Here is a 12664-nt window from a genome sequence, read left to right as displayed (position 1 = left end):
GAATTATGTGAGGAACATGGCATTATTCATGAGAGGACGCCTCCCTATTCGCCCCAATCAAACGGGGTTACCGAGAGGAAAAACCGCACGCTGACTGACTTGGTGAATTCCATGTTAGCCACTGCTGGTTTATCAAAGGCATGGTGGGGGGAGGCTTTATTGACTTCATGTCATGTCCTGAATAGATTTCCTAACAAGAATAAAGATAAAACCCCTTACGAGGAGTGGGCTGGGAGAAAACCATCACTTTCGTATTTGCGCACATGGGGATGTTTGGCAAAGTCAATATTCCAATTACTAAGAAGCGCAAACTCGGACTAAAGATAGTGGATTGTATCTTTCTAGGTTATGCTCCGCGGAGTGTAGGCTATTGATATTTAGTAGTTCAATCCGAGGTACCTGATATGCATGTTGATACTATTATGGAATCTCGTGATGCAACATTTTTTGAGAATATATTTCCTATGAAAGATATGCATAGCTAACAGTCACCGCCATCTAATGAGTATTTTGAACAATCATATGAGAATGTTACTGAGAAGGATGACAATGAAGCTCCTAAACGGAGCAAGAGACGGAGGATTGAAAAATCCTTTGGTGATGATTTCATTGTGTACCTTGTGGATGATACTCCCATGTCCATTGCAGAGGCATATGCATCTCCGGATGCAGATGACTGAAAAGAAGTTGTCCATAATGAGATGGACTCGATTCTTTCTAATGGAACTTGGGAGCTGTCAGAACGACCCCATGGATGCAAGCCTGTAGGCTGCAAATGGGTGTTCAAGAAGAAGCTAAGGCATGATGGTACTATTGAGAAGTACACGGCGCGGCTTGTAGCAAAAGGCTACACACAGAGAGAAGGCGAAGATTACTTCGACAGCTATTCACCTGTCGCTAGACTTACCACCATTCGAGTGTTTTCCTTAATGGAGAGATGGAAGAGGAAATTTATATGGATCAGCCTGATGGGTTTGTAGTAAAAGGTGAAGAAAGAAAGGTGTGCAAGTTGTTGAAATCTTTATATGGCCTAAAACAAGCACCTAAGCGATGGCATGAGAAGTTTGACAGAACTTTAACTTCTATAGGCTTTGTTGTTAACGAGGCTGACAAGTGCGTTTACTATCGCCATAATGGGGCGAAGTTGTTACACTATGTTTGTATGTGGATGATATTCTGATCTTTGGTACAAACATGAAAGTAATACACGAGGTCAAGTCTTTCTTGTCAAAGAGCTTTGATATGAAAGATCTGGAAGAAGCTGATGTGATTTTGAACATCAAGCTGATTAAGAATGAGAGTGGGATTACTTTAACGTAATCATTATGTTGAGAAGATCTTGAGCCGGTTCGGCTATATTGATAGAAAGTCTTCTGCAACACCTTATGATCCCAGTGTGATATTACGCAAGAACCGGAGGATTGCCATACATCAATTGAGATATTCTTCGTTGGCTCACTCATGTACTCAGCGAGCGCGACTAGACCTGACATCTCTTTTGTTGTTAGCAAGTTGAGTAGGTTCATGTCAAACCTGGGTACTGATCATTGGCATGCACTTGATAGGGTCATGCGCTACCTATGTGGTACAATGAGTTATGAGATTCACTATTTAGGACACCCAACTATGCTTGCAGGATATAGTGATTCAAATTGGATCTCTGATGTAGCTGATCTCTAGTCACTAGTGGATATGTATTTACCTTTGGAGGTGGCGCAGTGTCATGGAGACCTTGCAAGCAAACCATATTGACGAGGTCAACTATGGAAGCAGAACTTACTGCTTTAGACACAACCACTGTTGAATCAGAATGGTTGCGTGAGCTCTTGATGGACTTGCCTGTGGTTGAGAAACCTGTTCCGGCAATCCTTTTGAATTGTGACAATCAAACTGTAATTGTAAAAGTGAACAATTCTAAGGATAACGCGAAGTCATCAAGACACGTCAAGAGACGTTTGAAGTCTGTCAGGAAATTGCGAAACTCCGGAGTAATAACTGTTACATATATTCAAACGGACAAACACCTGACAGATCCTTTTATAAAGGGACTATCACGTAATGTGATAGAAAGTGCACCGAGGGAGATGGGTGATGACCCACAAGTATAGGGGATCGCAACAGTCTTCGAGGGAAGTAAAACCCAATTTATTGATTCGACACAAGGGGAGACAAAGAACACTTGGAAGCCTTAACAACGGAGTTGTCAATTCAGTTGCACCTGGAAACAGACTTGCTCGCAAGAGTTTATCAGTAGTAACAGTTTTATAGCAGTAGCAGTAGTGAAATAACAACAGCAGAGTAACAGAGACAGCAGTAGTGATTATAGTAAACAGCAAGATTAAAATACTGTAGGCACGGGGACGGATGACGGGCGTTGCATGGATGAGAGAAACTCATGTAACAATCATAGCAGGGCATTTGCAGATAATAATAAAACGGTGTCCAAGTACAAAGCAATCAATAGGCATGTGTTCCATATATAGTCGTGCGTGCTCGCAATGAGAAACTTGCACAACATCTTTTGTCCTACCAGCCGGTGGCAGCCGGGCCTCAAGGGAAACTACTGGATATTAAGGTACTCCTTTTAATAAAGTACCGGAGCAAAGCATTAACACTCCGTGAACACATGTGATCCTCACATCGCTACCATCCCCTCCGGTTGTCCCGATTTCTGTCACTTCGGGGCCATCGGTTCTGGACAGCGACATGTGTATACAACTTATAGGTAAGACCATAAACAATGATTATCTTGATGAAGCAATAACATGTTCAGATCTGAGATCATGGCACTCGGGCCCTAGTGACAAGCATTAAGCATAACAAGTTGCAACAATATCATCAAAGTACCAATAACGGACACTAGGCACTATGCCCTAACAATCTTATGCTATTACATGACCAATCTCATCCAATCCCTACCATCCCCTTCGGCCTACAGCGGGGGAATTACTCACACATGGATGGGGGAAACATGGCTGGTTGATGTAGAGGCGTTGGCGGTGATGGCGGTGATGATCTCCTCCAATTCCCCGTCCCGGCGGAGTGCCAGAACGGAGACTTCTGGCTCCCGCGACGGAGTTTCGCGATGTGGCGGCGTTCTGGAGGGTTTCTGGCGACTTCGACTTCTCTCCTGGCGTTTTTAGGTCGAGGCCGATAAATAGTCCGAAGGAGGGCGTCGGAGGCCGGCCGAGGGGGCCACACCACAGGGCCGCGCGGGCCCCCCCTGGGCCGCGCCGCCCCATGGTGTGGGGCCCTCGGGCCTCCACTTCAATTGCCCTTCTGGCTCCGTTAGTTTCCTGGGAAAATAGGGCCTTCTGCATAAATTCCGAGGTTTTTCCCGAAAGTTGGATTTCTGCACAAAAACGAGACACCAGAGCAGTTCTGCTGAAAACAGCGTTAGTCCGTGTTAGTTGCATCCAAAATACACAAATTAGAGGCAAAACAATAGCAAAAGTGTTCGGGAAAGTAGATACGTTTTGGACGTATCAACTCCCCCCAAGCTTAGCTTATTGCTTGTCCTCAAGCAATTCAGTTAACAACTGAGCGATAAAAGAACTTTCACGAACACATTTGCTCATATGATGTATATATTCTCATGCAATAGCTAATACTTAAGCAATTCATAATGAGATACATGCAAATAAGATCATCTAACAGCTATGTCAATCATGGAGAGGTACCAACAATTAATAAGAAGCATCATGAATCATGTATATAAGCAAGATTGCAATGTTCATAAGAGAGTATGATAAAGTGGTATCTCGCTTGCCTGTATTTGATTGGCAAAACATAAATGCCCGGGCACCTCTGGAGTTCATAGAAAGACTAGAAGTAGTGATTGTCAAAAGATAAATGCATCAAAGTTATACCACAATCAATCATATTTTGAGACAAGCATATTGTACTAAGAATGACAGTTGTGCTCTCAAGATAGTGCTCAAAGAAATAATGGAGACACAACATAAAAGTAAAGATTGACCCTTCGAGAGGGAAGCGAGGGATTAACATGCGCTAGAGCTTTTCATTTTTATAAAGACAGGAGTAAAATTATTTTGAGAGGTGTTTGTTGTTGTCAACGAATGGTAATGGGTACACTAACTACCTCGCCAACCGGACTTTCAAGAGCGGCTCCCATGAATTATTGCATATTTATTTGGCACTCCTTCCAACCTTTCTTTCACAAACCATGGCTAACCGAATCCTCGGGTGCCTGCCAACAATCTCATACCATGAAGGAGTGCCCTTTTATTTTAGTTTTATTATGATGATGACACTCCCCCCAACCTTTGCTTACACAAGCCATGGCTAACCGAATCCTTCGGGTGCCGTCCAACAATCACAAACCATGGAGGAGTGTCTATTTAAGTTAATTAATTCGGGACTGGGAATCCCATTGCCATCTCTTTTTGCAAAATTATTGGATAAGCGGATGTGCCACTAGTCCATATGAGAGTCCGTCAAAAGTAAATGACAAGGTTGAAAGCTAAACACCACATACTTCCTCATGAGCTATGAAACATAAACACAAATTGAGAAGCATTTTGAAGGTTTTAAAGGTAGCGCATGAGAATTTACTTGGAATGGTTTGAAATGCCATGCATAGGTATTTATGGTGGACACTTTGGAACAACTTGGTTTTCAGGTGTTTGGAAGCACGAGCAGTGTTCCCGCTCAGTACAAGTGAAGGCTAGCAATAGACTAGGGAGCGACAAATCAAGAGAGCAAAGAATCGTCATAATCATGCTTGCGGCAAAATAAATTAACGGAGGCATAAAAGTGATACAAGAACTCTGAAGCAATATAGATCATCGAGGCTTAATTGACTTTTTGTTCAGTCATATGCATGCGTGAGCATGTGCCAAGTCGATATGAATGAATTATTCAGAGGAGGATACCACAATGCCATACTTACTTATGAATAAAACAATGCAAGCAAACATCCATGACATGCTACTCATATTAATAGATTGGTGCTAAACATGAGAGATCATGAACTACTAGACTTTCTCAAATAACATATACCTCACATGAACCAACTAAGCATGCTCACATGGATGAGTATATGTACAAAAATGAAAACAAATAGAGTTCATACCAGCCTCTCACCACAATCCAATTGTCGTAGATCATCATTATTGCCTTTTCACTTGTGTAGCTTGGATAATATGAAATGAAAACCACGCTCCAGCCACCGAAGACCATTGAACTCATAAAGAACTTTACAAACCAAAGAAGAACAGCAAATATTTTTGGTGTTTTCGAATTTGAGAACAAGAACAAAAGGAAACAAACAAACAAGGCAAAATCTTTTTGGGTTTTCTTATAGCAAACTAGCAATAGCAAATAAAGTGAAACAAATGCAAGAAACCAAAGCAAACAAATGGTGAGGAGAAACAACAGAAATATTTTTGGTCTTTTTGTGTTTTAGGGAAGAAACAAAGCAAAAACAAGAAATAGCAAACTAAAAGAAACACAGAAAAGCGAGATGGCAGAAATCTGCCAAAACCTGACAGCAGTACAGAAATCGAATTTTACAAAAATCTTACGTTGCTCAGATCGAAAAGTGTTCAACTAATGAAAGTTAGATAACAACCTGGGGAACCTGCACAAAAATTTGCAGCTCAAAATGACGCTCTGGCTATTTTTGACGATTTTTACAGTAACGTTCCAGAATCTGTTTTCAGGCAGCATTTCCCCAAATATCATCCTCCTCTCATTAGAAAACCACTCAAACGAACAAAACAAGTATGTACAAGTATCCAGCAACCATAATATGCAAAGAATGAGTGATGCCGGTATACCTCCCCCCAAGCTTAGGCTTTTGGCCTAAGTGGAGTTTAACCCCAACGAGGGTCGTTGTTCCTCGCCGGTGGGTAGTCCATGGAGTAGTCATAGTAAAGCTCCTGCGCAGAAGAAAAGCGTGGAGGCTCCGCATATCCACCGTGTTGATGCGAGGAACTTGCTGCATCGGATGATGAGTCGAGGTGCTCCTCGACCTCCGTGTCGTCTCTTGCATGTTGACCTCCTCTCTCTATGTGTGCATCTAGTGCACCCTCTGTGACCGACCAATCTCCCCTGGAATCAAGGTTAGACAAAACAGGCGCAGGCAATCTTACTAGTTTCTCAGTTTTCTTAGTTATTCTCCAAACTTTCTTATAAAACATCATCTTATAATACAGGTTACCCAAGTTGGAGGAATCTGAAACAAATTCATGTTTAATCATAGAGGCTATGTCAAGTTTTTCTATGGGGAACGGAATATCAAAATGATGAGGTTCTACATTATGAAAAGCTAGTAAACGAGAGGCGATGAGACCTCCACAAATTCCACCTTTCTCGCGGTTAGTAGCAAGTCTATAAGCTATTAATGCCCCCAAATTATAAGACCTACTATTTTGCAGTGCTGCAGCTAGAAAAGCCAAATCCGGGATAGAAAGTTTACCACCAATCCTTTTAGCGAGAACGCACTTGGTAATAAAATAGGCAAAGTAGCGGATAGCCGGGAGCTGAATACTAGTGATTTTACCACTTTCACCTGAGAAACTCCTTCCATCGCAAATCATCTTGTAGAGATCCGAGAGTTCTTGCGGCGATCCCTTTATCTTCTCACATGATCCCCATTGCGGTACTCTAATTGCTGCACAAAAAGCACTAAATGGCAAGTTGACAGCTTTATTGTAAATTTTATACTGGACCGTGGGGTTAGATCGCGACCAATTGAACTTGAAGTCTTGCACAAAAGACATAGTTAATTTCACATATTGTCTTGGCTCTCCTTCAACAAAGTCACTCAGCCCTGCACGAGAAATTAGAGTTTGAACATCTTCAAATATCCCCGCGCTTCTCATGAAATCCGCGCACGGGTAGTAAGAGGGGTATACTCCGTCTTCACGATTGACCATCATAACTTGTTGGACTTCCAATTCTTGCTGGTTCAAGTGATATCTATTCCACTCCATTTTCTGAAATTTCAACAACCAATATAGAAATTTGATTTGGTGACAAATAATTGAGGGAAACTACCATAGGAACTTGTTAGAGTACTAATCATGCATCAAAACTAGTTTCTACCACTTAGAACAAGCATGCAAGCTCACTAAACATGTTACCTACAGCAGCAAAATATTCAAGATATACTCAACCAAACGAAATTCTACTTGGATGGGTGGAGGAGTCACATACCGAAGAGCAAATGTGCCAAATTTCGTACGTAAATCTGGGCTGAGCAAAGAGATCGAAAAATGCGGAGCTCACGGAGCAAAAACGCAGTGAGAGGAACTTGGTGTCGATTTTTTCGGGAGAGAGAAGAGTCTGGGAGGAAGAGATGGCAAAGTGGGGCAGAGGGGACCCACACCACATGGTGGCGCGGCCACCTCCTTGGCCGCGCCGGCACGTGGTCCGGCGCCCTCTGGTGCCCCACAGGTCATCCTCTGGTGCTCCCAGGTGCCTCGTGGAAAAATAGGACCAACGGTATAATTTTTGTGAATTTTTGAAAACTTTGAAAAACGCACATTTCTGGGTATTTAGTTTATTATTACTGGCCAGGAAATTTTTTTTTGAAATCTTCGAATAACTCAAGAACTTTGCAAATTAAAAATGCTACAGCAACTAGAGCAAGTGGAGGAAGAAAGAGATGTTGTTTACCCTCTCTATGCATATAAAAAGTATTCGTTAACAAGGTTGATCAAGTCTTGCCACTAAATAAATTTTACATAGCATAAGAAGAAATAAACCTCAAATCAATCATGTTACCTTGAATTGTATTGATATGGATCCAATCACGAGAGTTTGATATTCTTCCTTAGGCTCATATATAGGACAATCAATAGTTCCCACTTTGATAGTTCTCACATTAGAAATAGTATTAACTCCACACGCTTTCTCGATCCTCTTGGGAAAATAAACGGTATGCTCCCTATCATCAACATTGAAAGTAACCTTTCCTTTATTGCAATCAATAACAGCCCCTGCGGTGTTAAGAAAAGGTCTCCCAAGAATAATAGACATATTATCATCTTCAGGCATTTCCAACACAACAAAATCAGTTAATATCAAGCAGTTAGTAGTAACTTGAACAGGAACATTTTCACATATACCAACAGGAATAGCAGTAGATTTATCAGCCATTTGCAAAGATATATCAGTAGGTATCAACTTATCTAAGTAAAGTCTCTTGTAAAGAGAAAAAGGCATAACACTAACACCTGCTCCCAAGTCACATAGAGCAGTTTTAACATAATTATTCTTGATAGAACAAGGAATAGTAGGTATACCTGGGTCGCCCAACTTCTTTGGAATTTTGCCATTGAAAGAGTAATTAGCAAGCATAGTGGAAATTTCCTCAATGGGGATTTTCCTTTTGTTAGTAACAATATCTTTCATATACTTTGAATAAGGAGGCAATTTAATCGCATCAGTCAAAGGGATTTGCAAGAATAAAGGTTTCATCCAATCGCAAAATTTATTATAGTGTTCTTCTTCCTTTGATTTTAGTTTCTTAGCAGGAAAAGGCATTTGCTTTTGCACCCAAGGTTCTCTTTCATTACCATGTTTCTCAGCAATAAAGTCTTCTTTAGTGTACTTTTTATGTTTAGCATGCTTTTCAGGTTCTTCTTCAACCTCTTCTTTATCAGGAGTATCATTCTTATCATTATCATTATCATTATCATGTTCATTACCACTTTCAGTTTCAGCATCAGAAATAGAAATACTATTAGGATCATTAACAGGTTCAGAGGATTCTACAACATTTTTATGTTTCTTCTTCTTTTTCTTCCTAGAATGAGCACTAGGTTCAATGCGTTGAGAATCTTGTTCAATTCTTTTGGGATGCCCTTCAGGATATAGAGGATCCTGGGTAGAGACACCACCTCTAGTTGTTACTTCATAAGCATGTTTCTCTTTAGAATTATTCCCTAACAAGTCATTTTGCACTTTAGTAAGTTGATCAATTTGAGTTTGAATCATTTGAAAATGTTTAACAAGCATCTTAACATCATTGGAGGTTCTCTCCACAATATCATGCAATTCACTAATAGCTTGAGAATTTTCCATTAAATGATTCTCTACTCTCATATTAAAATTTTCTTGCTTAACAATATAATTATCAAACTCATCTAAGCATTGTGCAGGAGGCTTTGAATACGGAATATCCTCCCTAGTAAAGCGTTGAAGGGAATTTACCTCAATCATGGATGAAGGGGGAATTATCTCACATATATCTTCAATAGGAGGTAGATTCTTCACATCTTTAGATTTAATACCTTTCTCCTTGAGAGACTTCTTGGCTTCCCTCATATCTTCATCATTTAATTCAATTAAACCCCTCTTCTTCAATATTGGAGTTGGAGTTGGTTCAGGCGTAGTCCATTCATCATGATTCCGGCTTATTTTAGCCAATAATTCTTCAAATAGTCATCCGGAGTTCTTTTCCCGAAAACACAACCAGCACAACTATCCAGGTATGCCCTAGACTCAATGGTTAGTCCACTATAAAATATATCAAGTAAATCATGCTTTTCCAGATCATGCTCAGGCCGAGCTCTAATAAGAGAGCGAGAATCTCGACCAAGCCTCGTGCAATTTCTCTTCATCTTCCCGATTAAAATTATAAATTCTCTGCAAAGCAATATGTTGAGCACTAGCAGAAAGTATTTGCGGAAGAAAACATCAAGCAATTCTTTCGGACTTTTAATAGAATTTGGTGGCAAATTATTATACCAAGTTTTAGCGTCATCCTTTAATGAGAATGGAAATATTTTAGCAACAAAGTAAGTACGCATCTTAACATCATCAGAAAACAAGCTACTAAGAGTAGATAACTCAGTCATGTGTTCAACAGCACTTTCTTTTTCAGTACCACAAAAGGGTGTTTTCTCAACAATAGCTATATGAGATAGATCAAGAGAAAAATCATAATCTTTATCCTTAATGTTTATGGGAGATGTGGCAAACTTAGGATCAGGAGACAGTTTATATCTAATAAAGCATGTTACGCAAGCAACTTTTTAATTTTTCTTGCATCAGTAGTAGCATTGCATTTTTCAATAAAATCATCATTAAGCTCCACATAATCTTCCTCAGGATCATCACTAAAATAACCAAGTTCGGGTGAACTAACGGTGTAGTAGCATTAGGAGTTTCAGTATTTTCAATTTGTCTAGACCTAGCAATTGTAGCATCTAGAAAAGATCCCAATGAACCACTATCATCAAGCACAGAGAAGCATTATCAATATTATGAGAGTGTTCAGATTCAGCAGATGTACCCACATGCGAAGCATGTGACGGTGAAACAAGTTTATCAATCACGAGATGGTGAATCAAGTGCAGCGGAGGTATTCAATTGTACCTTTTCTTGTAGTGGATGGTAATATGGCGATCTTAGTATCGCGAGGTTTACCCATGATGGAGAATTTGCAGCGAACAATATTAATCCAAGTGAACTTCCAAATAAAGCTATGCTCCCCGGCAACGGCGCCGGAAAATAGTCTTGATGACCCACAAGTATAGGGGATCGCAACGAGTCTTCGAGGGAAGTAAAACCCAATTTATTGATTCGACACAAGGGGAGACAAAGAACACTTGGAAGCCTTAACAACGGAGTTGTCAATTCAGTTGCACCTGGAAACAGACTTGCTCGCAAGAGTTTATCAAGAGTAACAGCTTTATAGCCGTAGCAGTAGTGAAATAACAAAGCAGAGTAATAATGAGACAAACAGTAGTGATTATAGTAAACAGCAAGATTAAAATACCGTAGGCACGGGGACGGATGACGGGCGTTGCATGGATGAGAGAAACTCATGTAACAATCATAGCAGGGCATTTGCAGATAATAATAAAACGGTGTCCAAGTACAAAGCAATCAATAGGCATGTGTTCCATATATAGTCGTGCGTGCTCGCAATGAGAAACTTGCACAACATCTTTTGTCCTACCAGCGGTGGCAGCCGGGCCTCAAGGGAAACTACTGGATATTAAGGTACTCCTTTTAATAAAGTACCGGAGCAAAGCATTAACACTCCGTGAACACATGTGATCCTCACATCGCTACCATCCCCTCCGGTTGTCCCGATTTACTGTCACTTCGGGGCCATCGGTTCCTGGACAGCGACATGTGTATACAACTTATAGGTAAGACCATAAACAATGATTATCTTGATGAAGCAATAACATGTTCAGATCTGAGATCATGGCACTCGGGCCCTAGTGACAAGCATTAAGCATAACAAGTTGCAACAATATCATCAAAGTACCAATAACGGACACTAGGCACTATGCCCTAACAATCTTATGCTATTACATGACCAATCTCATCCAATCCCTACCATCCCCTTCGGCCTACAGCGGGGGAATTACTCACACATGGATGGGGGAAACATGGCTGGTTGATGTAGAGGCGTTGGCGGTGATGGCGGTGATGATCTCCTCCAATTCCCCGTCCGGCGTGAGTGCCGAAACGGAGACTTCTGGCTCCCGCGACGGAGTTTCGCGATGTGGCGGCGTTCTGGAGGGTTTCTGGCGACTTCGACTTCTCTCCTGGCGTTTTTAGGTCGAGGCCGATAAATAGTCCGAAGGAGGGCGTCGGAGGCCGGCCGAGGGGGCCACACCACAGGGCCGCGCGGGCCCCCCCTGGGCCGCGCCGCCCCATGGTGTGGGGCCCTCGGGCCTCCACTTCAATTGCCCTTCTGGCTCCGTTAGTTTCCTGGGAAAATAGGGCCTTCTGCATAAATTCCGAGGTTTTTCCCGAAAGTTGGATTTCTGCACAAAAACGAGACACCAGAGCAGTTCTGCTGAAAACAGCGTTAGTCCGTGTTAGTTGCATCCAAAATACACAAATTAGAGGCAAAACAATAGCAAAAGTGTTCGGGAAAGTAGATACGTTTTGGACGTATCAATGGGTTTGAGACCCGTTGATGTTACACCATAGTGGTAACCCAACCTTTGTGATCGGAGATCCTGTGAATTAGGACCTAGGAAGAACAAACTAGTGATTTAATTGATGAGAGTATTATGTAACCATCTCTATGTGAAGATGAACAACTCTCAATTGCTATAAGGCAGGTTGGCAACAAGCCTTAATGTGTTTATGTTGGCTATTTTAGCAAAGATGCTGTCCTACAGAGCATTCTTGAAATAACACACCTATATGAGTCCGATTGTTAAACGTCGCAATCTATGAGATTTGAGTGATCTATAGTAAACTCATGAAGAGACCAAGAAGTATGACGCATATGCTTCACCTGCGGGGTAGGCTACTGGCAGCCATGTACTGGTTATAACTTTGAGTGAAACCATTGTCACGTAAAACTTGCAATTCAAGGCTTAGTCCATTGTTCAAGTGTGAATGGATGTAGCTTAAGATTCTAGGCGGAAGTTCAACTTAACAGTCTCTGCTAAAACACTGGTATATAAACAAGCAACGAGTATTGGTAAATCTCTAAATGAGTATTTGAGATCTGGTGGGAGATTGTTGAAATATTGAGCCCACATTTAGTGGCCCATACTAGATTTAAGATTTCCCTATAAATCTCAAAGCCCACTTAGTGGTAGCCATGTAAGTTTGAGCCCAAGTTGGTGGCAGCTCACTAGGGAGTGACAAGATGTGGAAAGTTTAGTCCCACATGGAAAGTTAGGAGGAAGTTAGACCACCTTATAAGGTGGGT

The sequence above is a fragment of the Lolium perenne genome, chromosome 4 (genome assembly GCF_019359855.2).
Source record: "Lolium perenne isolate Kyuss_39 chromosome 4, Kyuss_2.0, whole genome shotgun sequence".
Classification (NCBI taxonomy): Eukaryota; Viridiplantae; Streptophyta; class Magnoliopsida; order Poales; family Poaceae; genus Lolium; species Lolium perenne.
Note: the sequence above shows the minus strand (reverse complement) of the source record.